General features: G+C 36.4%; 1 protein-coding gene across 2 annotated transcripts in view; it reads right to left on the reverse strand.

The window, feature by feature from the left end:
- MAP2 (microtubule associated protein 2) overlaps positions 1–25,099 on the reverse strand; it is a 146,082-nt gene that overhangs the window by 84,848 nt on the left and 36,135 nt on the right. For both annotated transcript variants that reach the window (XM_089916434.1, XM_089916433.1), the window contains exon 2: positions 19,864–19,941. The gene's annotated coding sequence lies outside the window, so the exon portion shown is untranslated. The remainder of the gene's footprint in view (positions 1–19,863; positions 19,942–25,099) is intronic.

Consider the following 25,099-nt stretch of genomic DNA (forward strand, 5'->3'; position numbering starts at 1 on the left):
ATATGTGATATTCTGAACTAGCAAAGCCCTCAAAGGAGTAACTGAAGGATTTAATATCTAGATAGTTGAGATGTGTGCCGAAAATGTCATTTAGTCAAGAACTTTTTTCTCTTGGGATTCCCACAAAACCACAAACCTCACTGTTTTTCTTTGGATTACAACATTAGAAAGATCACAAAACACAGAAAGAGTCACTGATTATAGTTATTACCAGGCAACGTTAAATACTCTCAAAAATTGGCAAAAGGAGAAACAATGAAAGCTTGGAAAATCTAAAGGAAAAATACACTGTGTGCTAGATAAGCATGTCTCCATTTTTATAATGCACTTGGCATTAGCAATTCTAGAATGTTTTCTGTGATATGCTCTGCCCTGTCATCATGTAATGTGCCAGTTCAAAAAAAACACTGGGATTCTAATTTTGTACTGATACATATCCAAGGATGAACAAAAGAATACAACAACAAGTCATATAATACAATTAAGCATATGAATATTGTTTCCCTTTTCCATGTAGGCTCAATTATGCTTTATACTACTAACCATCCATATCAGTACTACAAAACAGAAACTTTTGTTTGGGTCCCTAACAATATAAGAAATTTATGCAGAATCTGTATCTTTCCTAACAAATGCTGAGGAGTTCTAAGCTTAAATAGCTGTTGACTAACAAATTACAACCCTATGTATTTTCTCTTTGTCTCTACACAAAACTGAGGAAAAGTTCTTGATGACATGAAAATTTGAAAATCCAGGTATTTGTTTCATGTCTTTTCTGCTCTTTTCAGGCTGATTGTAAAATACCGATAAGGATGATTCATTCTTCACCACACACCATGACTAATAAACAATTCACATCAAGAGAGTTGTTGAGTGCATCATTATTTCTGATGATAATGGACACAGAGTATACAACAAGCCAATGCTATGTTATTGATAGAATTAGATAAGGTAATACAAATAAAGCATAATTCCAGGCAAGTTGCAAGTGCTCAACAAATGTTACCTATTATTTGTTATTTTGTGGCTTTTATTTGAACATTTTTAGCAATAGGATTCAATGTATGGTCTGCCACATATTGAAAAACTGAGGCCAGAGAGAGTAAATTATTTGACAAAGTTAGACACTTCCAGGGAGATCTGGAATGAGAAGCCAAATCTACTAATATCCATTCCATTGCTTGCTCTTTCGCCAAGGAGTTGGTTGGAATGGGGTAGGAACTAGGAGAATCCAGTCCAGATGACACTAACTTCATACACCCATTCCACTGATAACAGTCTATCATATTAAACTGGGTAAGGAGCTTTATGTGGCCATGGCATACAACCTGTACTTCACAGTTGTATATTATTTCTGGCCCTTTTTCATATTATATAAAAGAACTAATAAATACAGTATACATACCAGAAATAAATAATATTTAAATGCTCTAAAGCTTTAGCCTCTACTGATGATATTTCACTAAGGACCTGGAGATATAGTGTAATAAGTAATAGATTTCTAACAAGAAAATTAGGGTTGAATACTGGTTCTCCCATTTACTAGGTGTACAAACTTAGACATGAACAAAACCCGAGTGTGTTTCATAAGCAAGGGAACTCTTGAAGGGATAAATTTTGACCCTTACATCAATACTTTTCTTTTACCATATAAAGAAAAATTCAATCATAATAATTTTAATACAATTTTCTTTAAGCATAAATAAAAAGGATAAAAAGCATAGGAGGGAAATTTTAATTTGGATTTTGACAATTAATAATTTTGTTTTAAATTTTTTCCAGTTTGAAATCTGATTCCAGATTTGTCAGACTTTGTCCAGTGTCACATAATAAAGCACTGTAAAAATAAATCTCCTTTGGGTACAAAGCTAAGGCCTATTCTATAGAATTACAGGTTTTCCAAAAAAAAAAAAGTATGTCCTAAGTATTTACTGGCACCACCATCAAATGAAGATCCTTTAGTTTCAGACACCTGAGAACCACATTATAGGGAACTGGTTGGGTGTTAAAGGGGCTACAACGTAAAAACAGCAATCAGTGCTTGAGGACAAGATGCTTCAGAGATTTCTTTACAGGAGGTGGGACCAGGGTCATGACCCAGGTAAACTTGGAGGCTGTGCTATACCTCACAAAATAAGATGCTAGAATTAAAGACAAACAAACAAAAAAAACAAAACGTAAAAAGTTGGAGAAGAAAATAGGAGTTATGAAAAGAAAAAAAAAAGGAGGGAGAGTTGGAAGTGAAGGATTTATTTAAAAACTAAATACTTTATGGTTTTCCATGAATAGGATCTTCTTTCAGCTATTTAAGACGAGAAAGGATGAAGTCCTGGGAAGTTATAAACAATATGCCACTTGTGCTCTTTTCTGCCACTTTATCTGACCTGCTCAGTCCCTTTATCTTTTGATGAACAATTCCTCTTTCACAAACACAAGCCATGCGACTGAAGCTCTGCCTCTGAACATGTTCAGATTAAAATCTTGTTCTAAATATAGTAAGTGTATATGGACTTCTAGGATAATCAGTTGCCCCGTTTGTTTTCTGCACTTCTTTGAAATTAATGCACTCCTTGTCAGTGGATGTGTTCAAGCACAAGTTGAATGCCCATCCTGTCATGAACGTTATAGAATCAAGGGGATGTTGGCCTGTATGACTTCTAAAATGCCTTCCAACTGAGGTTACAAATCTTAATTCATTAACCAATTAACTGTTTGAGAAATGTCTCCCAAACATTAATGGAAAGGCTCTATGTATCATAGGGAATGCACTGGGGATACAAGAAAAAATATATAGCACTTATGCTGAAGGAGCTCACAGACAAACCGACAACAAAAAGTCATGTGGTCCATGCTGTGACGCAGATAAGGACAGGAAATTGTGGAGGCACACAGGCAGTTCTTATCACACTGGGAAGTCAATACTTTCCGGAGGAGGTAACATCGAGTTGAATTTAAAGGACAAGTAGGAGTTAGCCAAAGAAAGGAGGGGAAGCTTTCTAGGAAGAAAGAGTCTCGGTGACCACATCCTGTGCTATTTTTGACTTGGGCTAGGCAACACCTTCCAGGAAGATACCATAATGAGCACGATTTTGGCATCCCTAACTCCAGTTTTCACTCTATGTTAGATGTTCCTCCCTATTCTGTCCGTCTTCCTCAAGAAGCTGTGAGCTCTTGGAGGGAGAGGGTTTCATATCTGCATCACCTGCACCCGGTACAGTGTGTCGCACAGAGTAAGCTCAACAACACATGTTTACTACGCGAATGAATGAGGAACGTGTAGAGCACAGGATTGCTCGCTGTGGTCCAGAAGTGAAGTGGGACATGGGGAAAGGAGGCTGACAGGCAGCCAAGGGTAGAATCATAAAGGGGTATAGTAAGCCATACTTAGACTCTCCTGAAGGCCAGAGGGCACCACAAAAGATGTGACATAATCAAGTTTATTTTTTAGAATGATTGATCCAGCAATGGTATTAAAAGTGAATTGAAAGGATGCATGATTAAATATGGAAGCAACCCTTAAAGAAAGCTACTTTAGAAAAGGAGCATATAGACCTGGACTTGGTGATGAGATCAGGATTGAAATGAGAGGCTAGATTCCATGGTCGAAAACTTAATTAAAATAAAACCTGTCTTCTTTTACCAGACTGCTTATAAATTAAAGTTTCTCTATTTTACCTATCCATCTATCTACCTATCTTATCAACTACCTATTTACAAACCTTACTACCAATCTGTTTGCTGTGAGAAGTATCATGTTTTATACTATTTTGACAGGCATTTACTTTATTATTTTCTTGAGGTCAGTTTGTAACTCAAGTTCAGATTTCTTAAGTTCAGTCACATACCATGTTCTGAAGAGTGGTCTTCATTAAACTACATGGTGTTAGGGAATATTTTGCTTGATTTTTGATGAACACTGTAAGATGGGATTCTTTTTTTTTTTTTTTTGGTTTGTTTTTGTTCAGTGTGAGTCTCATGAGGTTCTTTTAGACACCACTTTTAAAATTTTATTTATTTTGTTGTTATTTGAAATGTGATAGTGGGTTACAGAGACACATGAGCCCGGTCAGATCTGGATTCATCTGATGAGACACTGAAGCAAGAAAATGGAGAATGCTGAGAAAAAGAGAGCCTGAACAGACTGAAGAACTGGACTTTTCCTGAAGAGGCACTATTTATAAATTGCTTTAACAAAGTACGTATTGAGCCTGCATTTAACTTTCAGATTGTCATCAATTATCGATTTATTTATTGTGCTTTCTAGAATCTTATTCAATAAACATTTATTAAATACCAGTTTCATACCAAGCTATTAGGTGCTAGGAATACAATGATGATTAAATTATGGATTCTGGCCACAAACAGCTCACACTATACTGAAGAGGTCAGATGTGTTTGAAATATATATGCTACAAGATAACACAGTTAATGCAAAGATAGAGGCCATCACAGGTGCTACATGAATATAGACCTTCTAAGTCATATATATTTAGAAAGAAAAATGGATAGATGCAAAATATTTGTATAACATCCATTTTTAAATATACTAAACTACTGCATCCAGGGAGAGTCCAGAATCTAGTTAATTATAATAAATACTAATTTTCTTCTAGGGAAAGGTAAAGTATGAGTCATGTAAAGCAGATCAACTTTTTTCTATTTTCTTTCTTTTCGGATTTGGGTCAGGCTGTGTGCCATGTTGCACAGTGTGTCTGCCGGCTGTAATTGTGACTCAGGAGAATTCTGAGTTAAGCTGAAAGTAGCCTTGTTCACTCCATCAGCTGAGTTGGGCCGAAAAAAAAAAAAAAAAACACCTCACAGAATCCTTATCATTTGGAATTCCCTCACAACTCATGTCTGATCCAAGTGGGTCAGTCAGTCCTCATATACTGTTTGAGATATTTCTTTGAGCTGACATATCTTTATGTACCCTGGAGTGAATTCTAGAAATCAGTTCAACTTTTATGGCTTGCGACTTGTATTCTGCTAACCTTCTGGAGTGATATGATGTGACATAAATTTGCTAAATCCTCCAGGCCTGAAATATACGTAATTAGACTATGTTTATGAGATGATTAAAAACTGAGCTGAAAAAAATATTCAAGTAAAGAAATATTCACAATAATTAATTTTTCTACAAAGACAAATATTCCAATCTTACATGTAGAAGTCTTAATGCATGTATAGGCATTGATGTGGCAAAATTATATGGTGAGCTCACAGATAAAAACATTTTGATATAAAAACAGACCCATCTTAGGCAATTAAGGCAAATGGGACCTGGCCAAGAGCAAATAAAAACATGGTTTGGAATGTAAAAAATGCTAAATTAATTTTTAAATGAAACACATTTCTATGAAAGTCACAAGAATTTTGAGGAAGCACGTTAATTTTTAAAATATATTCTTTGGGTGGTGCTTACTTTTTTTCATTAAACCCAATACGTTTTTAACACTTCATTATAACCATTGCATTGTTAAAGGATAGGAACTTTATGCTTTTTTAATGGCAGTAGAAGGGGAGAAAAGGGAACAGATAAGGCTGATGATAAACCTCTGGGCAGGTTAGAGGTGTTGCTGGTGATAATATCTCTGAAAAGGAAAGAGAAAAAGGGCTGCTGTGGACTGTGCCTCGTCTGCCTGGGATTGCAGATGACCTGAGGCAAGAGGAACAGCAGTAAACCTGCTTCATTCAGGTAGGTTGTGTCTGAGCTTTTGGTTGGCACTCTGATTTTTAGATTTCTAATCTATACATCCAAGAATTCACCTTGGTGTTCTTATAGAAGCAATAAATAGGCAAATCTGGAGAATCTTTCTGTCTCTGCCACCGTTAATCTCTAAAACGTTTTTTGAAATTCTTTTCAATTCCATGCTGAAGAACTTGGGTACCACAAGTAAATCCATAGATTAAGAATTGGCTTTTCAGCAAGAAGCAAGCATATGGATTATTTCTACATTGTCTTCTTTTTTAATGCTTAGAACCTATTGTTTCAATACAATAGGGTTTTTTTCAAAACGAAGGAAAGTTCACAAAAGTTCTACTTAGGTTTCTCAAAACCCTTAGACATTGATCATTACAATGAGGAATTTTTTTTTATTATTTCTGGAAGCCTATAAAGAAAGTGATGTACTATTATAAAAGAGAAATATCAGACTGTGGCATCAGATCAGAGGACATGGGTGATAGGACTTTCAGAGCATGGCTTATGGGTCTCCATTTGGTCAAACCAAGTACTAATAGACCACTCATTTCCACTTGGCAGTTCTCTTGACACTAGATGAGACTATTGAAAAGTGTCGGACAGAAATAGATGGAAAAAGCACTACCCTCACCCACTGAAGTATGGGACCAAAAGAATTTGCTTCTTTTATTTTTTTAAAATCTTTTACTTTAACTAAACTAAGAGGTAAACCAAGGCGAGGAAATACTAATTTAGGTTAGAAAGTCAGCGTTAAGCTATGTAAAAAATGAGAACTCAGGATGGGATCAAGAAATTCAGTGAAATAAGGTAACTGCATTACTCCAAGAAAATGGCCATAAACAATTGTCATTTAGCTTCACATGAGATCCATATTTCCAGTAGGCATTTTGGTTGAGAATTTCTAAGCAGCAAGATTTAATTTTATCTTTGTTACCTTTTTCTCTCTGTTTTATCTTTAAAAAAATTAGAATGAATAGTTTAGCTCTTAAAACTAAAACTATATTCCATGTCTGGCATTTTAATTGTAGAGGCCAAGGGAAACAGACATTTCAGTTAAACATAAATATTTTCTTGGTAAGGTCAGGATAATGCAAATTAAGATGCACAGATATATCTCCTTTGAGGAACCACAGACCTCAAATGTAAAGGAAACCAAAATTTCTTAGGAAAAAATAAGTCTTTTCAGAAATAATTTGTAAATAAGAAAGAGACTGCCTCACTCATTCTTAACTAAAAGAAAAAAAAGTGACACAAGTGCCTTAATCATAAGCAGTAGAAGAGACACATATGAGGTTAGAAAATGTTCTCTTTTGGTGAAATTTAACAATATTTATTAAACACCTATTATGTCACAGGCATGTTTCTAGATGCTCAGGATAGGTAAGTACTAGCAAGACTCAGCTTTTGGTCTTAAGAAGCTACTGAGAGAAATCAACATGACATCATACAGTTAAGTGATGATATGATAAGTGTTTTAATAGAGGTATACAGGGATTCTATGGAAGTTCCTATGAAATCAAAAAATTTGTGGGAGGCTTCATAATGGCAAAATGTGCTTTCAGTCTTGAAGGGCATTCATGGTGGATAAGGGTGTAATTCTAATTACAAGATCAGCAACACCAAGACATGGGGGTAGAAGAGAACTGGCAACATGCTAGAAAATATCAAGGATGTTTCAGAATGCCAGAAATAGGAGAGTGGATGTGCTGCAGAGAAGCAAGTGTCCAGATGATGAAGCATCTTGTCAGCCTGTGTAGGATAAATTTAAACATTATTAATGGTACATCACTGAGAAACTTTAAGCCAATGATGAATGAGAAAATGAGCCATAGGAAGGGTTACAGAAGGTTATGATCAGAAACAGGAAAAGTAGATAGATGGTCAATAATGTGATAATCAATGAGAGTGCATATAAGAATTTGAATTAAAGTAGTGCTGGTGGGATTGGAGATGGGGGAAGGATATAAGATATTTATTTTGAAACACAGGTAGGTCACTCAGTGCCCCACAGGTCATGCAAAATTCCCATCCTCATGAAAGTTACATTTTAATGAGGTAATCATATAGTTACCAAACACCTAATTAAAATATTAAATTTCATATGATTAAATATTAATTTATATTAAATTATTACATCTTGTATTTCATATATGAAATAGCCAAAATAATCTTGAGAAAGAAGAACAGAGCTGGAGGACTCACACTCCCTGACTTCAGACTATACTACAAAGCTACAGTAATCAAAACAATATAATACTGGCACAAAAACAGACACAGATCAGTGGAACAGAATAGAGAAGCCAGAAATAAACCCACACACTTACAGTCAATCAATCCATGACAAAGGACGCAAGAATACACAATGGAGAAAAGACAGTCTCTTCAATAAGTGGTGCTGGGAAAACTGGACAGCTACATGTAAAAAAATGAAATTAGAACATTCTCTAACACCAGATACAAAAATAAACCCAAAGTGGATTAAGGACCAAAATGTAAGACCAGAACTATAAAACTCCTAGAGGAAAACAGGCAGAACACTCTGACATAAATTGCAGCAATATTGTTTTGGATCCGTCTCCTAAAGTAAAGAAAATAAAAGCAAAAACAAACAAATGGGATCTAAATTACATAATATAGTTACTCAGGTCTGAAATGAGAAAATTATATAAAAATTATACATCAGTATGTTACTTCCCTACAGAGCTTCATTGAAGAACTTCCCTGCCCTCGTGCTCCATTCAAATAACACTTTTGTAGTGTATATTTAAACGATCCGTAGATATATGTCTATATATTATAGTTAAGTGTGCATGTATGTTACGTTATATTATCTTAAATTACTCTATTTTTCAATTCCTCTTCCTTTTAAAACAAAGTTTCCTTTAGAATTCTTAGGTTTCAAAAGCAAGACCTGCTCTAGTTGTAAACATACGCCAAAAAGGAATACACAAGCCTGAAACAAAGAGGCTTACACACTGCTTCCCAGTAGCAAGAACTTTCTAGTACCACAACAGTCTGTCTTGGAAAAAAGTCTTTTTGATTGTTTTGGTCCTTTGCTCTTTATTCAAGATTGATTACTACCGGATCTTTCCTAGGGCGCTGTTCACAATGGTTTTAAATGACTCAAGCTTTGGCACCCCCTCACTAAAGTATTTGCTTTAGTGAATTCTAAATTTCTCTTACAGAGACTACAACTGTCTCGGAATCAAACTGCCTTCTGTAGTAATTACTGAGCACATGGTACAACAGGAGTCCTTGACATTCATTAAAAAAAGTGCAGCGGGTGGGTGAGGAAAAAAAAGAGTAAGAAAAATTAATCACAAGAAATTAGCATGTTTAAGTAAATCATTATAGTGCTCAGGAAGAAAGATCTGACAGAGACACTCAGAAGGAATCAGCCTCCAGGTTCAGCCAAGTTGGAGTTTTGCTTATCACTTCTCATTCTTCTTATACAGGCTGACGCACTAAACCATTTTTCCTTATATACTTGCAGGAAGGGCCATTTTTATTAGGGTTCCTTCATTTTAAAATGCTCTCTGATGCCATGAGAACTTGCTTAAATTGCTACCCATTCTTAAAGGGAAAAGGAGTTTTAATCTTCAAGGAAAAAACAGTGATCATACACTTACTGCAATGCAATATGCTCACAAAAACCCAAGCGTTCCACAGTCACAGGAACCTGAAGCTTTGTGACAGAATTATTAGCAGGTAAGTTGATTTTGCAGAATGTTTACCTGATTGAATGGCTTTTAAACAACACTGTAACACAATATTCTGGTCACATAAAATTATATGCACAGCTACCCTCCATATAAACAGCAATATTTACTACTCTCCAAATAAATGGTACTGATAAAACAAATAAAAAATATAATATGGGGCCTATATTATTTGTGAATTCATCCAAAAATCAAAATTCTTTAAAAATTTTTGCAAAAGTAAAAACTGTGGGTTTTTTCCTCAATATTTTACCTTTACTTATTTTTCTTTAAAAGGACACCTCTTTTTTCAGTTCAAAATGAGTTTTTATTTTACCATCCCAACTCAAGTCTTTTTATAATGCATTTTAGAAACTCATCAGAGTACAAATATTTATTTTGTTCTACGATGATGCTTTCTACATTTATCAATTAATAATTTGATTATTTTAGCAAGCAGTTATTGAAGAAAACCAAGAGCAGTACCAGGCACTATGCTTTTTGAGCCATTATCCTTTTGGATACAACATTTATTTCTATAAGGAGCGTTTTAAAAAATATCTTATTTGTGTACTACTGTATGAATTAGCTTTGATAAACTGAAGTATCTCATATATTTACTATTTTAACATGATACTGAGATTATGATTCATAGTTTTTATCTCTATGGTATGAATGGCATCTATTCTTGTCAGGGCTTGAACTATTTGATCCATATGTTCAAATATATTAATTCCATAGACAGATTTTCTTTTGGTATAACAGAGACTGCTAGCAGTTTATCAAAATCTTTGTCTTCTTTTTCCTCAGCACACAGCAGGATTACATCACCCTTGCAGTTAGATGTGGTCACATGACCCAGCTCTAATGGAATGTGAGAAGACGTCATATGTTCACTGCTAGGTCTCACTTATACACATTTCCATGTGCTCCTCCTTGGTCTTTGCCCTTCTACCAGCTGGATGGAGACAATAACAAAGTCACAAATAAAAGGAGTCTGGATACCTAGTTGACTATGAAGAGGGAAGACAGCTTCCCAACCCAAACACTAAGCTAGGACTGTTAAATGAGCAAGAAATAAAGTGATAACACACTTCTGAATCTACTTGTTTTAGCAACTAGCCAATCCTAACTAATATAGTTGCAGAAAAGTTTGAAGAGCTATATTATGAGATTAGAAAAAAAAAAGAATGAGACTAATAGAAGCAACAGGGTTAAATGAAAGAAATTTCAGTAACTATCCTCCATTTGTTGCCTACACAGCAAATCCCGACAGAACTAGGACAGTCCATGGGTGTTGGAGTGGGAGAAGGGAGAGAATCAACTTGAGGCAAGAGCATTTCCTGCTGCTCTTCCTAAATTACCTTCTTCATGCCCCTCACTTTTCCTGGTATGGATGGTGCAAAGAGCCCAGGCTTCAGGTTGGTCCTATTCAAATGCCTGCCTTGAGGCCAAGGTGGAGACAGAATTTGCAATCCTTTTCAGAGAATCTTAGGACAGTTTTATGTTTGCCAAGGACAAAGTGAAAGCACTGCCTTTCCTGAGATGATAGAAGACTTTACACCTGGTCTATTTCCTGTCTCCACAGTCCTTCTTCATCCTCCCTTATTGTCTTCACTTTATCTTAGAACAGGTGGCCCTTGCTTTTGTTAATATTAATATCTCCACTTGTTCTTTAGCAGATCTTTTCCCACCTCCTCCAAAGCTTTGTTTCCTTAAATATTCCCTTTTGGAATCACAGTGTCAGCTTCCTCCTTCCTTCTGACTATAAACATACTCTTTTTTCTTGTCCACAACAAACAAACAATCACACACACAAGAGAAATGACAATTAAAAAACAACTACCATCATAAAACCTATTTTGTAAATCTGCTACCTTGGGCTAGAGCTCATTTGTTTTTCACCTCTTTAACCCCTCATTTATATACCACCTACTCACTCTTTCAATCATTATTTACTCATTATTTATTGTTGTTATTAGCTATTAACAATTTGTTCAATATTAATTTGTTTCACATCGAATAACACGTTTCTGGAGGCACAAATATGATGAAGACAAAACTTTTGCCTTTGAGGACTTCACAGAGCTGGGGAGAAAGACAGATGAAAATAATTACACAGCAAGATGATTTTTCTGTAGTCTAGATACACTTAAAGGGCTATGAAAGTGCCTCCTCCCTCAAAAGGTACAATTAATACTACTTTTCAGGCTGGAGAAGAAAGCTTCATAGAAGGAATGACATTTGAATTGAAAAGACATAAGCTTTTGTAAGGACAAGAGGAAAAAGAGTATTTAGGCAGGAGTCGCAGAAATAACAAAGGCAATAAGTAATGTGAGAAAAACATGGAGTACAAAGAAATAATTAAGTTGAAGAAACAACAAGTAGTCTGCTGTGGTTAGAATGAAGGAAAGGCAACTGAGTAAGAGACAGGGATTGGAGATTGTCCAGAAGTGGCTACTTAGAGCCCTAGTTTGAAGGGTCTTTAGTGAGTTTGGACCTTTATATTATAGAAAAGTTTTAAATAGGGAAAAGAAGCGATATTATCTACATGAAAAAGTCACATGATGGAGAGTCAGGTTATACAAGAGCCAGGAAGAGGGAAGCTCCTCAAAGGCCATTGAAAGCTTCAGGTAAATGTACTGGAGGCCCATACTGAGGGTTAAGAGAGTCCCGCACTTGCATTATGAAGTACCTCAGTGACCATAAAATAATTTTCCCTCTTCTGCTTAAGCAAAAAGTAGACTTATTGACTTTGACTCCTTCCCCAAATTGACTGAGAAAAGGCTACTGCAACAGGTCTACAGAAATTTCTAAAGGCAAACATCCAACAAGATTTGGCTTTTAAGACCTCCCACAGTAAGCCTCCCTTATTAAGTGACTTGTAGTCATGGCCAAATAAAAGAACTAAATGCATAATAACTATTACTTATTCTAAGCATTAGAAAAAGTGCTCAACAGCACCCAATTTTTGTCTTTTCCTATCTCCATCTGGCCAAACTGTTAAAAGCAAGACTTAATAACAGCACCCTCATGAACGAGAACTAGAGCCTTTTGCAGCAGGTGGTGCCCACCTCTGCCTACAGAATTGCAGCCCAAACAATCTGCTGGGAATTGCAGAGAGCTCAGTAGAATGTGCTTATGACTCAGCCTGTTAAGTAGGAGGACTGTTATTGTTATTTTAACTCCTGCCAGAGTATGTGGGCAATGCTCCCTCTTTCTGTCTTGAGTTAACCAAGAGACATCCCTCTTCAAAACCTCACCCCAGAATAGGTCCTTGCTCAGTTAGAGCCAGAACAGTTTGGGGTCTGGGTATGACTGCCAGCTGATAGTGCAGATTAGAAAAGGCTTTCATAAAGGGAACATCTGATATCCTAATTTACCAATAGAATTTTATTTTTAGAATGTTTAATCTGCCTTTAAAATTATTCACACGGAGTGCCACAGACCAGAGCTGAAAGCTGATGAGGCAGTAATCAGCACAAGTCAAGGTACTTATTTTCGGAAAGGATGGTGAAAATACCAGGGTTTCTTTCTCTTTCCCTTAACTCTTGGGGTATTGTGGTCCTACTGTTTGTCTTTCTCTTGCCAAATGTTCTCAACAGTGTAAACGTTCATCAAGTGCTGCTCCTAAGGAATACTGTAAAAATGAAACAAAAACATCAGCCTATTTTACAGAATATTGTCTTAAAGGATAAACTTCACCCATCGATGTACGATGAAAAGATGTAAATCTATTCTGAAGATAAAGCAAAATCTAAGCAATGTCAGGTTGTGGCAAGTCTTAGTATTATGTAGACAAAAGACGGTGTGGAATAGGAAAATAAATATGTTCTGCTTTCAAAATGGTTTTCTCATTTCCACTCAGCTAATTTTTCTCTGTGTTTCTGGTGCTATAAATTATGATTCAAGATTACATATCAGTAGAATAAAATTTGGTCATAATGCTATAAAATCATGTGTCAAAAAGATGCAGGAAAGCTCTTCAGCATTCCAGAAGCGAGGGACTCTATTAAGACAAACTGAAAGAATCATGAAAAGGGCAACAACCATCACTGGTGTGCGTGAAAGATAGCATGTGTATTCCAAAGTAACCTCTCTAGGCCTTCAAAAAGTGAGGGTCCACCAAGATAGAGATACCACTCTAGACACAGCTCAGAACATCACATAGTCTCTGCCCTCAGTGGGGAAAGAGAGGATGTTGAGATGACATCAGGGAGGTAGAAGATGTCAGCTTATATAGCACCTTCCTGGCCACAGCAGGAGTGTGGGTTTTCTTCTGACTATTAAGAGCAGTCATTGGTGGATTCTGAACAAAAGAGTCATATCAACTGATTTATAAAAGATCAGATTATGTGAACAATACATTATACAAAAGCAATATTGAGCACAGGAGGCTACTGCATTCGCTAAAATGAGAGAGAGTAGATTCCAATGATACAGGTAAAGACAATGAGAAATGATTAGGTTCTGGACAGAGATGAGCTTGTTACTGTTATTATCTGAAATGAGGCTTAAGAAGGTTAAATAACATGCCTCTAATAGGTAGTGGAGGCCAGAAATAAAGCAATCGTCAGGGTCGTTTACTACGCTTTAAATGTCTACATGAGACTTTTGTGTCAAAAAGATGCTGATATTCTATGAAGTGGTCAGACTTAAATGTTAGAGAGATATAACAACCTTTATACTAAGAACTACATGTATTAGGTTTGAAAAATTCAATTCTAAATTTTACAGAATTAGTAATATTAGCACATGATTATAAACATTTTGTCATTTACAAAGCATTTTCACTATTATCCCATTCAATGTTAGCATAGCAAAATAGAGATATCTAATAGTCACACTTATGATATCACTGAAGTGTCAACTACAAATTGGCACTTGCCATTGGCACTTGTCATCTACCTCTACAAGGATTAGATCAGGTACTGCAGCTGCTGATTTTCAACACCCCCTGAAAGGAGTTCAGGGTGGACAGCAGAAATGAGGCACTCTGTGCTCCAGGGCGGGGGGGGGGGGGCGGTGGCGTAAACAGGCAGAACAGGTCTTCAGATAGTTAGATATTCTCAGGAGCTGATTTTATGAGCCCAATTCTTATATATTCTCAGATCTAGAAAAGCAGGAAAATTCTTCGTGGTGACTTCTGCTTCCCATGACTAGTAATAACCTGCACAAGACTAGCAGAAACCTTCTGTAAAAAATATGTGCTTGATTGCATGTATTCCCCCTTCACCAAAATCACATATATACTGACCTTCCCCCCTGCCTACTTGGACCGGTTCCTCAGAGCTATCTGAAATGCTGTCTCCCCGGCTGCAGTCCTCATTTTGCCCTAAATAAAACTTAACTTACAACTCTCATGTTGTGCACTTTTTAAGTCGACAGAAGGAATCTTTGCCATTCTCAATAGTTTGTTTTCTTTTTTTAACATCTTTATTGGAGTATAATTGCTTTACCATGGTGTGTTAGTTTCTGCTGTATAACAAAGTGGATCAGCTATATGTATACATATACCCCCATATCTCCTCCCTCTTGCGTCTCCCTCCCACCCTCCCTATCCCACCCTTCTAGTTGGACACAAAGCACCAAGCTGATCTCCCTGTGCTATGCGGCTGCTTCCCACTAGCTATCTATTTTACATTTTGTAGTGTATATATAAGTCCATGCCACCCTCTCACTTCGTACCAGCTCACCCTTCCCCCTCCCCGTGTCCTCAAGTCCATTCTCTATGTCTGCGTCTTTTTCCTGTCCTGCCACTAGGTTCTTCAGAAGCATTTTTTTTTAGATTCCATATATATGTGTCAGCGTATGGTATCTGTTTTTCTCTTTCTGACTTACTTCACTCTGTTTGACAGTCTCGAGGTCCATCCACCTCACTACAAATAACTCAGTTTCATTTCTTTTTATGGCTGAGTAATATTCCATTGTGTATATGTGCCACAGCTTCTTTATCCATTCATCTGTTGATGGACATGTAGGTTGCTTCCATGTCCTGACTATTGTAAATAGAGCTGCAATGAACATTGTGGTACATGACCCTTTTTGAATTATGGTCTTCTCAGGGTATATGCCCAGTAGTGGGACTGCTGGGTAGTATGGTAGCTCTATTTTTAGTTTTTTGAGGAACCTCCATACTGTTCTCCATAGTGGCTGTATCAATTTACACTCCCACCAAGAGTGCAAGAGGTTCCCTTTTCTCCACACCCTCTTCAGCATTTATTGTTTCTAGACTTTTTGATGATGGCCATTCCGACTGGTGTAAGGTGATACCCCATTATAGTTTTTTTGGTTTGTTTGTTTGTTTTGGGGGTACGCAGGCTTCTCACTGTTGTGGCCTCTCTCGTTGCGGAGCACAGGCTCCAGACGCGCAGGCTCAGTGGCCACGGCTCATGGGCCTAGCCGCTTCGCGGCATGTGGGATCTTCCCAGACCAGGGCACGAACCCGTGTCCCCTGCATCGGCAGGCGGACCTCTCAACCACTGTGCCACCAGGGAAGCCCCTCATTATAGTTTTGATTTGCATTTCTCTAATGATTAGTGATGTTGAGCATCCTTTCATGTGTTTGTTGGCACTCTGTATATCTTCTTTGGAGAAATGTCTATTTAGGTCTTCTGCCCATTTTTGGATTGGATTGTTTGTTTGTTTTTGATATTGAGCTGCATGAGCTGCTTGTATATTTTGGAGATTAATCCTTTATCAGTTGCTTCATTTGCAAATAATTTCTCCCATTCTGAGGGTTGTCTTTTCGTCTTGTTTATGGTTTCCTTTGCTGTGCAAAAGCTTTTAAGTTTCTTAAGTCCCATTTGTTTATTTTTGTTTCCATTTCTCTAGGAGGTGGGTCAAAAAGGATCTTGCTGTGATTTACATCATAGAGTGTTCTGCCTATGATTTCCTCTAAGAGTTTTATAGGGTCTGGCCTTACATTTAGGTCTTTACTCTATTTTGAGTTTACTTTTGTGTATGGTGTTAGGGAGTGTTCTAATTTCATTCTTTTAAATGTAGCTGTCCAGTTTTCCCAGAACCACTTACTGAAGATGCTATCTTTTCCCCATTGTATATTCTTGCCTCCTTTATCAAAGATAAGGTGACCATATGTTCGTGGGTTTATCTCTGGGCTTTCTATCTTGTTCCATTGATCTATATTTCTGTTTTTGTGCCAGTAGCATACTGTCTTGGTTACTGTAGCTTTGTAGTATAGTCTGAAGTCAGGGAGCCTGATTCCTCCAGCTCCGTTTTTCTTTCTCAAGATTGCTTGGGCTATTCAGGGTCTTTTGTGTTTCCATACAAATTGTGAAATTTTTTGTTCTAGTTCTGTGAAAAATGCCAGTGGTAGTTTGATAGGGATTGCACTGAATCTGTAGATTGCTTTGGGTAGTATAGTCATTTTCAAAATGTTGATTCTTCCAATCCAAGAACATGGTATGTCTCTCCATCACTTTGTGTCATCTTTAATTTCTTTCATCAGTGTCTTATAGTTTTCTGCATACAGGTCTTTTTTCTCCTTAGGTAGGTTTATTCCTAAGTATTTTATTCTTTTTGTTGCAATGGTAAATGGGAGTGCTTCTTTAATTTCTCTTTCAGATTTTTCATCATTAGTATATAGGCATGCAAGAGATTTCTGTGCATTAATTTTGTATTCTGCTACTTTACCAAATTCATTGATTAGCTCTAGTAGTTTTCTGGTAGCATCTTTAGGATTCTCTATGTATAGTATCATGTCATCTGCAAACAGTGACAGTTTTACTTCTTCTTTTCTGATTTGGATTCCTTTTATTTCTTTTTCTTCTCTGATTGCTGTGGCTAAAAATTCCAAAACTATGTTGAATAATAGTGGTGAGGGCTTCCCTGGTGGCACAGTGGTTGAGAGTCTGCCTGCCAATGCAGGGGACATGGGTTCGTGTCCCGGTCTGGGAAGGTCCCACATGTTGCGGAGCGGCTGGGCCTGTGAGCCATGGCAGCTGGGCCCGTGAGCCATGGCTGCTGAGCCTGCGTGTCCGGAGCCTGTGCTCCACAATGGGAGAAGCCACAGCAGTGAGAGGCCCGCATACTGAAAAAAAAAAAAAAAAAAAAAAGTGGTGAGAGTGGGCAACCTTGTCTTGTTCCTGATCTTAGTGGAAATGGTTTCAGTTTTTCACCATTGAGAATGATGTTGAATAGCTTGTTTTCTCTCTCTGGGTAGATACTGTGCCTTCCTTACTTTTCTAACACCAGTCCCCTCAACTCCCATAAATGAATCCTAATAATATTGGTGGAATAAATGAAACTGCAATTTAGGTATCAAACAGGTTAAGTTTTCCCCATTCTTTTTCTGGTAGGAGTATAGCTTTGAAGTCTGAGAGAGACGAATTTGAATCTGGGCTCTGCAATCACTGTATGATGGTAGTAAGTTACCCAATATATGTTGGCCTTGATTTCCCATCTGCAAAATTGCATTGCACTTGTGACCTGCAAGGCTTGCATCAAATCTTACAGGTACTCATATTTGCTCAGTAAGGGTTAGTTAATCTCTTCTTTCTCTCCCAACGCCGTCAGAGTAGTAATTTACTCCCTTCAGAAAATAAAATTTATGAAATATTCTATGTCTATAAATATTATTATATATTGATATTTCTTTTACCTTAAATGAATTGTAACATTAAATGTAGTGATAGAGAAAATTAGAAAAAAATCCTTTTATAAAGTTTCTCTCATGATTTTTGAAGGGCATATGAACAGATAACATGGGCCAAACAAAAGTGTTTTTCTTTTATGTATCTTTCAAATTTCAAGGGTAGTATTTACATTGTTTTTGGGAATAGTCAGTATTTCACCTATGGGGAAATAAAACAAATTTCAATATTGTGTTATGGCAAAAGCAGTAAAAAATATGAGTACCATTAGTTAGCAATATCCTTACAGCCAAAAAAACAAAACAACAACAAAAAATCTTTTCTAATAGGAAAAAATGAAACAAACAGAATTGGCATGATATCACATATTAAGATATTTGGATCTCTTATATAGAAATCTGGGAGATGCTTTGAAAACCATACTTAAACCATTTTAGCATTAAACCTTCAAAATGCTGAAAGTTGTTTAGAAATAATAGTTAATAATACTGAGCACCAGATGATTGAAACATTACAACGAGTCAACTTTACCACAGAGTGAGTCAACCAGATCTTTACGTATCAATATGGATGAATTTCTAAATATAATGTTGGGTGAAAGCAAGGTGCAAAAGAATATCTGCAGTATGATGCCATTTATACAAACTTTCAAAATGTAAATGATCATACAGGACATTGTTTCATATATATGTCATTAAATTTAGGACATGATTAAACATAGGAAGGTTATATCATCTTCAGGATTACAACACATTTTAGGAAGAAGGGAAAGGTTTATTTCTTTAGAAAAGATTTCAACAAAGCTGAATGTTAGCATTTTTTCAAATTCATGTGGCTGATACTCAGGTATTTCTTATAATATTTCCCATATTTCACTTTGGAAATTTTGTAAGCTTTCTTGATTAAAAATAAAATAATAAAGAAATAATGAAAAGAGAAAAGTGCATACTGCTACGGCGGATTTAAGACTGGATATTCAGTACTTCCAGTAACAAGAGATTACATGAAAATGCAGCCTTTATTTCCTAGAATAAGAAATCATTCATCTGTACTCTTTCTGAAATATTATTCTGCTTTTATCAGAGGAATTTTGAGTTCAAAGATGTAACATGAAAGAAAATATTCTTTCTGCTTGTAAACTGAGCTAAAGTGTACACACTCCTTTATTTACTCATGCAACAACTGTAAAGTAACAAGTACAAACCTAAAATAAACGGTTCCCTGCCATCTCTTTGGGTAAGTGCATTGTCTTTTTTTCTTCCTTAATCAGAGAGAACCAACTCAACACAAACAAGAATCTGATGACTAGGCATTTCTACCACAACTAGCCTCACAATAACAGCTGGGCTGACATTCTTTCCAGTGCCTTGATCCCAGATCCCAGTATACAACCTTGGGTGAACTTCTATACCTATACCTACCTACCTCCTCTCTCTCTGCCTCATGCCCCTAATCTATAAAAGGAGCAACCTTATATCTACTCACAGGGTTGTTATACAGAATAAATGGTTTAGTTCATGTGAAGTAAGTCATGTAGGATCACAAATGGCACATAGTAAGTGTTGAGAAGACACTATTGGTATTGTTAACCATAGCAGGAGAGACAGGCTTAGTTCAATTCTATTTCAGAGAAAGATTTTTTCATTCATTTACTATGAAATCATTCAAAGCATTATGAAATGCTATTTTAATAATCCTAAGTCTATTAGCTGTAGAATGCATGTATATTTTTCCCTTATCAAAATGAATTGATACTTATTTAATAAAGATTTTTTAAAAAATGCGGTTAACAAAGGTTTAGTTTCCACAATTGTGGGTTAACTCTTTTATTGTAGAGAGGATAGGGTCTTACCTATTCAAAGAAGTAGTAAAATGGTAAAGTTTGTTATATTGTGTTCTCAAAGGGTTGATAATATGTTCTGGTTTCTTTCTGTAAAAAAAAGATGTTAGGAAATTAATAATTTAATCTCTGATCCATGTATATCAATTACATCATGTAGGTCAATACTAAATTCAACTCATGGCTTTATTCTTATATTGGGTAACTGAGACTATGAGATAAATTTCATGATGGTTCCCTATAGTCATACACTGAGCTAGGTCCTTTTCTGAGTGTTTCGAATAGAGAAGTGAAAATGCTAACTGTTGCAGATTTTTTCTTACTTTTTAGCTTCACTCCAGTGAAGCTTTTAAAAAGAAAAAATAATATTTTAAATTGTTTAAATTGTCTTCAGCTAATAAATAGTAGGCAATTGTATTCTCTCCCAAGAGAATATATTTGTCCTGGTAAATTGTTAATTACATCCAGTAAGCTTTAAAGCACTGGGCCTCTAGCTCAGTCTGCACTGATTCTCTACAGCACAGGATGGAAGGGAATTTTTTAACAACTAATTATATTTTCTGTCTAGAGTACTAAACTTATTTTGACATTCAGGATCCTAAAAGTCATTCTGGATTAGTAGTTCTGCTTAGAAATTCCACTAGAACAATACAAAGTATTTCTTACTGAAATAAATACAATTACTAGAAGGCACTAGCTTTGTTTTGTACCTTATAAGCCATTCAGGTGTACTCGCCCTCAATACATGAGTGTATTAAATGCAAGGGGCAGAGCTGAGCCTCATTTTTAAGTCCTGCTCTCTTACAATAGATGTCTAAATCTACACATCACTATGTGTCTCCACCAGGGACTGTGCGATTTTCACATCTGGTAAAACAGACCTCATCCTGTTCTCAAGGAAGATGTTGCTCTACTAGTAAGGAGCCCTAAGAGTTAAACTGAGAGCTATTAATTCTTCTTCAAGACCCAGAAGGAAAGGTAAACTTGGAAAGACATAAAGCAGGTGCCTCAGTTCTTCTCTGTGACCCTTCAAAGAAAAATGTGTATATGGATATGAGCAGACAAGGTTTTGATTCAAAAGTGACAAACACTGACTGGTCCAGGACCTGTATTAAGTGCTTTTACATGTATTAGCTTACTTAATCTGTGAGCATTCACATACAATGTACAGTAGCAAACAAATCTATTAACGCATATTAAAGATAGAAAGGCTTAACATTTAAAAAAAATAAAGAAAACTCTGCAGGCAAGAAGAAACACAGTAGAATTTTCCATTCCCTCAAATAACTTGATAGATATTTTAGGGAAAAAAAATTTGACTACCCAGACCTCTGTACACAGCTATTTTTTCCTTTAGTCCAGCTCAGTGGTTCTCAAATTTGGAATATATATAACATTATTATACAGAGTGCTATACACAATAATAAGACTCTATAATATAGAGTTCTATGCACAATAACAAGACTAAAGAACTTTTCTTTTTGCAAATGCTCAATGACTTTTATTGAATTGTTAATGAATTGTTAATGATTTCAATAACTGGAAACAACATCAATAAATTAGTTAAATAAATGACAATACATTTGAAGACTAGAATATTTTGCAGCTTTTAAACAGTATCAACTAGTGTTATGAGTACTGGTATGAAAAGGTAACCAAAATATAAAACAAATGTTTAAACAGAATGTAAAGTGAAAATAGCAAGTTGGAGAATGCTATACATATAGTAAGACTAAAGAAATTTTAAGGGTCGTTTTGATCAAAAGCAAATTAAACCTCACAGGTTGATTTTAGAACAAAAAGAAAATGGTAAATCAGCTCTGGACTTTGTTCAGAAAGAAAGAGTTCTTGGGTAATTAATCAATGCATACTGAACAAAATATCATCCTTTATTTCTTCTTTAAGTTCCTTCTTTTCCTTAAATTCTTTAACACGCATAGTTTTTTCACTTCATCTTCATGATTTTCAAATTAATGTGCACACACATATATGTGTGCAAGTACAAAATTATATATGTGTGCATGTATATTTTACTCTAGTAAAAATAAGAAAAATAGGAATTCTCTAAGAACAGGGGTCAGCTAACTATGGCCCATGGACCCAGTCCATCCTGATGCTGCCTGTTTTTCCAAATATAGTGTTCTGGGCACACAGCCACGTCCATTCATTTCCTTGTTGTCTATGGCTGCATTCATGCTCCACTGCCAGAGCGGAGTAGTTGTGACAGAGACCATGTGGTCCTTTATATATTTACGTATCACCCCAAATATTTACTATCTGGCCCTTTACAGAAAATGTTTGTTTACACCTGCTACCAAGGAACATGTTCGTCATTTGAGTAACACTAAAAACAATATTGAAAAATAATCCCCTGTCTTTTAAAGTTTTTCCAAAAATTAACTCAATAGTTATATATGAATGAGAGAAATTCCAGCCTTAAACACTTAAAAACTAATTTAATTCCAACAGAACTGGAGAATTATTGGCCAAAGGATGAGATGATTATTTGAAAGTTGACCGTGCCCTGCCCAGCACCTATTAGTCATAAAATTAATGCCCCATTTACCCATCATCCAGACTTTTGTGTGGTTTTTTTGTTTGTTATAAAATTAAAATGACTATCTTTTTTCTAGGCTTTATTTTATGAGAAAAAGATAAATGTCATCTGGGAATTATTATTATTTTTTTTTAGTTAATTTTTTATTTGTTTTATTTTGGGCTATTTTGGGTCTTCGTTGCTGCGTGCAGGCTTTCTCTGATTGTGTTGAGCAGGGGCTACTCTTCGTTGCAGTGTGCGGGCTTCTCATTGTGGTGGCTTCTCTTGTTGCAGAGCACGGGATCTAGGCACGCGGGCTTCAGTAGTTGTGGCACACGGGCTCAGTAGTTGTGGCTCACGGGCTCTGGAGCACAGGCTCAGTAGTTGTGGCACACAGACTTAGTTGTTCCACAGCATGTGGGATCTTCCCGGACCAGAGCTCGAACCCGTGTCCCCTGCACTGGCAGGCAGATTCTTGACCACTGCACCACCAGGGAAGTCCCTGGGAATTATTTTTAAAAAGCAACTTATGGCCTATTCCATAAGGCACATAAAATCGAATAGTCATTTTAAATTAACATAGTGCAGTTAGAGGTGATCATTTTTATTCCATACCAAAAGGTTTAAATTAACACAGTTTTTGTTAAGAATATTATTTGGCACAGTTTTAGTATTTGATATATTATATAGACAGGCTGCAACACCCCTAAAATAATATTAGCAAACACTTACACAGCACTTATTATGTGCCAATGTTCCAAGCACTTCATATACATTAATTCACTTATTCCTCACAATCACCCTCTAAGGAGGCAACTGTTATTATCCCCATTTTACAGATAAGAAAACTGAGATCAAGAGACTTTAAAATGCCCTTCCCAGCATGACACAACTAGAAAGCAGTCAAGCCTTTCAGCCTTTATAGACCCTGAGAGTTGGTTTCAGATCTTCAACTCTGGTTAACAACAAGTTCAGACATAAAGGCTTTGTGGCTTCTCTGAGAAGTGGTATTTCACCAATGGAAAACTGCAGTTTACTGGAAATACTTAGCACATCTATTATTCAGTATATTCAGCTTCTTGAACAAATTGAAATTTACTCAGCTGCTCCACTATTTCTATCAGGTTTGCTTATGCCACTTTCCAGAACTTCTTAGAGCTGGGTCTGAACATTGTCGAGAATCATGACTGACACCTGACAAAATCAACTGGTTGACAATGATATTTAAGGGCTGCCTAGCCATGATAGAGAACAGGATGTGCACTGGCATCACAAAGTAAGATGTGAATCATTTAAGGAGGAACCCAAGACAAACACTTGTTCAGCTATAAACAAAATCAGCTTTTATCAGCTGGTTACTCAGATAAATAGGACATGCAGTCAATGCACTTAGGCTGCATATAATCCATGTTTGGCTGTGGTATATTTATATGCAAGTTATGTGACACCTATAGGGTTGACGTAGAATGATAAATTCATGCAGACTTTCAGAATCTCATAAAGAAAATATTGCCAAGGCATGGTTTTCCCAACTGATATAAGAACCCAAGTTTCATTAAGCAACAAAGTAATGATGAAACCTTTCCTGGATTGCCAGACCAGGATATACTTTTCATTAACCTTTGAAATACATTCTAGCATTAAGTATCATTTGGTTATTTTTCACATTTTGACAGACTTTGTTAGGTAACCTAAACGCTGAGATGCTTGAAGTTGCTGGAAATCCTGAATAGCATTTCTGCCGGCTAAGCTTAACCCCATTGGCTAGCGTTAGCCTACTCGGTTAGCTCTCAAATAAACAATATTAACATCATTCTCCATCTCTATCAATCTGCTTTATGAGGTTCTGAACAGTTCATGTAATTCAGTGCATTTGTCCAGGATAACAAGATTTCAACTAAATTGCCAATACCGCTGGGAAAATATCCACAATCCAAGCAGTCTTGAAACAGGAGAGCAGGTACCAACATAAACCATTTAGTCGAACATACTACTAAGCCATTTCTATTCCCTAAAGGTTCAGAAGCAGTTCATTAGCACTGGTTATTTGTGAGTAGCTGAAAGTCACAGTGAACCAAACTGAGAGTTGGACAGATCAGAGAAAAGATCTTCCTTTCTCAGTGCTTTTGCCAAAGTTCTTTTAGGAGAACATTATGTTTCTTGCAAAGGAAACATGCTTAAAAATATGCACTGGAAAGAACTAAGGACAGTTAACACAAGCCCTATTCAGCACATATGGTCTCCAGTTGACCAGAGAATCTAGGTAAGATAGACAGTAAGAATTTCCCCTTTTAATACCCAAACCTGCTACTCCAGGCGATTGCCAAGGACTAGCTGATTGCATGAAGGTGACAATAGAAATTCTTGTCCAAAGAATCTCAACATAATTCAGGGCAGTAAAAATAGGCTACCAATAGGTGAAGGGTAAAGGACTGGATTAGTCAGAAAAGTCAGTCAAGTTCCTGAGTCTTCACAAAATAAAGGTTTATATACTGTTCATACAAATCCTGATGTGAGTAGGGTAACTCTCCTGGTGGGGACCCAGTAATCTGACTGTATTCTTCTCATTGCTCAACTAACTCATGGCCTCAAGATTGCTGCAGCAGGAGAGGAAGCCATCTGGAGGGCTGTGCATTGGTTCCTCCATGTTTGAACACGGAAGGGACACACCTCACTGCCTCTCACAGCCTCCTGGACTGAACTAACCACATG

Source organism: Delphinapterus leucas, chromosome 8, assembly GCF_059928025.1.
Source record: "Delphinapterus leucas isolate spDelLeu-1000000601 "Yukka" chromosome 8, BTC_Dleu_Yukka2, whole genome shotgun sequence".
In the NCBI taxonomy this organism is placed as follows: domain Eukaryota; kingdom Metazoa; phylum Chordata; class Mammalia; order Artiodactyla; family Monodontidae; genus Delphinapterus; species Delphinapterus leucas.